Source organism: Cupressus sempervirens, chromosome 9 (genome assembly GCF_028749045.1).
Source record: "Cupressus sempervirens isolate cs-2001-9-10 chromosome 9, ASM2874904v1, whole genome shotgun sequence".
Taxonomy (NCBI): Eukaryota; Viridiplantae; Streptophyta; class Pinopsida; order Cupressales; family Cupressaceae; genus Cupressus; species Cupressus sempervirens.
The window spans coordinates 710,820,993-710,824,092 of NC_143126.1; positions in this window are offsets into that span (position 1 = coordinate 710,820,993).

The following is a 3,100-nucleotide window of genomic DNA, read 5'->3' on the forward strand; positions in this document are numbered from 1 at the left end:
TGCTAGGTCATTTAGCATTGGTTTAATTGTTCCATCTCCAAACTTAGCAGCAAATCTCTCAAAAAATTAATTTCTGTAAACGGAAACGTGGTGACTTGTATTGGAGGGAAAGATGCTCTAGTGTGGTATAGCTAAGGCATTTTGAATCTAGGAAAATTATCCATATGGGTAGAATTCGGATATGCTTTACGGAGGGGATTATTTAAAAGTCATTTAGCATTTGTAGAATGTTCTCTCATAATCTATGAATATATTTGTTGTAATTTTAATTTGATTATATATCAAATTTTTGCATAACTTCGATCATCTTTTGTGGTTTATCTTTATGATGTATTTAGTATGATATGAAATGTTGGTACTCTATATCATCTTAAGGGTGGATCACAAATATATCCAAAATGTTGATGCAAAAATTTGATACACAATGAAATCTAGAAACACTACAAATATGTTCTCACATTTCTTTTAAAAAATTAAAATCATCTCACCTCATGTAAATGATTGGGAAATGGTTAAGGTTAGACAACTTTGAATAAAACAATGCTCTCAACTTTGAATGTAGAGTATAGTTAAGGCACTTTAATTTCAAATTGCTATATCTAGGAAATGAGATTTTTTGAAAAAGTTATAAAAGAATATAACTAGGGGAAGAGCATCATAGTCATTATAGTCAATTTTATGCATTTATAGATTTTAAATTGTGCATTGGATTTTGACATTTTTCTTTATGTGTTCAACTTCTTTGCTTATAGCTATTCTTTTGGTTATAGGTAGTAAAGATGAATACTGTGAGATATGTTATTCACACAAGGATTAAGAAGTATCATCTAATACTTGCTTAAAGATGTCTTAATAACCTTCCCTACAACCACCTCAAAATTGCCTATATTATGCACAAGTTCTCTGGTAGTTGTGCATTGTGTATCAATGGAGTTGCACAACTCCTTTGATTAGAGCATACAAATTTTAACTATTGAGAGTACGCGTGAATTGTTATTGGTAAGTGTAAAATTAATTAATGGTCTTTTAGTTATCATTTTTTTGGTTTACTTAAAGGTAGTAATTGGGGGCTTCGTTGAGCAAGGAGTGAATGACAATTGCAACACATTCAACTAGTGGGCTCACTCCCTTGAGTGGTTATGTAATTTTTTTATAAATAGTTACTACTAAGATTTTAGTTGAAAACTTTTAGTATTTGATATTATAAAACATAATTGGATGGTTCATAGATACATATATAAATAGTCGTGTTTGTCATTCTTTTTTGTTTGATTACTTAGCATATCCTTAAAGATTGTATTCACTTTAATAATATTAATTTTGTTGTAAGAAAGTGGCCACTGTGTTTTATATTAAAAACAACAATACTATGGTGTTGGCCCTAAGAAATAAACGCCTAGGAAAGGTCGTAGACAAACAAGCCACTTACAATGCACAAGACAAACAAGTTACTAACAGGACACAAGCCAAGAAAGCCACTTATGACACAGGAAACAAACTACAAACAAACCACAATAAGAGTGCGGCGTACAAAAAACCAAGCCCAATCACTACATAGAAACTACTTGGGCAAGATCCTAGAGAGGGACAATGCCCTCATCTTTAATAGACCTAAAAACCCAAAAATGTCCCAATCTCAATAGAAGATGAAAGTAAGGGTTTTGGAAAACAAAAAATCTCCACCTCTAAGGGAGACATTGAATGGCTAAATAGGGTTAGTCACACACTCTCCACCTCCATAAGAGAGGGCACAATTAATGAGAGAAAAATGATAGCCAAAGCTAGAGCCCCATGATTGTAGCCACTAGACCAAGACCACCATCAAACCCACAAAAATAACATCCACCTCAATAGGTCTACTATGAGTGTAGGTAGAAAGCAAATGATTCCACTTCAATATGACTCTTTGAAGTAAAATGTGGGCTATGTTCAACCAAGCCCCCAAACTAGGTCCTTAATATCACATCCTTCAAAATAGGGTCATCATCTTATTTCCCAAAGCACCATCCACCTCTATATCACTACAATGAGTGTAGATAAAGACACAAAAATGGAAGGCCTGCCCATTGACAATAAAATGGGTATTAATACTAATATTCATAAAGTCTCCACAAAAGGGAGAGAGCCCTCTACCAACAAAACTACTCCTACTACCATACAAAACCAAGAAAGGTGTAACATCCCACTCGGGAACCCAAGAGAAATAAACCTAACATGTAACAAAATTTACTGAACTATTTTTTTTTAAAGTTTAAACAACATCAAGATAACAATGTGAAAGCAATAAAATATACACCACAAGTACACATAAGCCAATTTCAAATATAGATTCCATTTCCCAAGGGTTCCTTTGCATTGAGTCACATTAAGACATTAATATGAATCAGTTTAAGTCTCAAGAAACAATGTCTCATGATCATAAAGAAGTAACAAATACATAATCGCATAAGCAAATGTATAACTATAATCAATGAAATTAAAGTACATCTATTAAATAACATCTACTGCACATGTTGTAGGGTATGTAAAAGTAGATACAATTCATCAGAATACTTGGTAACACATAGACACACACACACACACACACACACACACACACACACACACACACACACACACACACACATATCAACTAAAAAGAAGTTTGCGATAAGAATGATAAAAGTACAATTGCATCACCGAACATCCAACAGTTGACAATGTGAGGGGGGCCCAAATGGTAAGAAGTCACTACCTCCTGACCGCGCGATTACATAGTTAGGCTTCCACTCCCACCGTGTAGGGAAGATAATGAATGATCCACATACGATTAACCAATCAAGAAACATTCTTGGGCAAGGAATTCCTAAAAGCCAAAACTACCTCAATGGTAACACATACTACTCAAGAAGATAAGATAATCCAAAAAGGAAGAATACTCAACCCAATACCAATACCACATAACAAAACATCATGCATACACCAAGAATAGATCAAATCACCAAAATTAAGAGATGAAGTCAATGAAAGGTATCCACCTCAAGTCAAGAACCACATGTCAAAAGTACATCATCCATGAATCACCAATCACCATCAATGAACGTAAATAACCACATTAAAA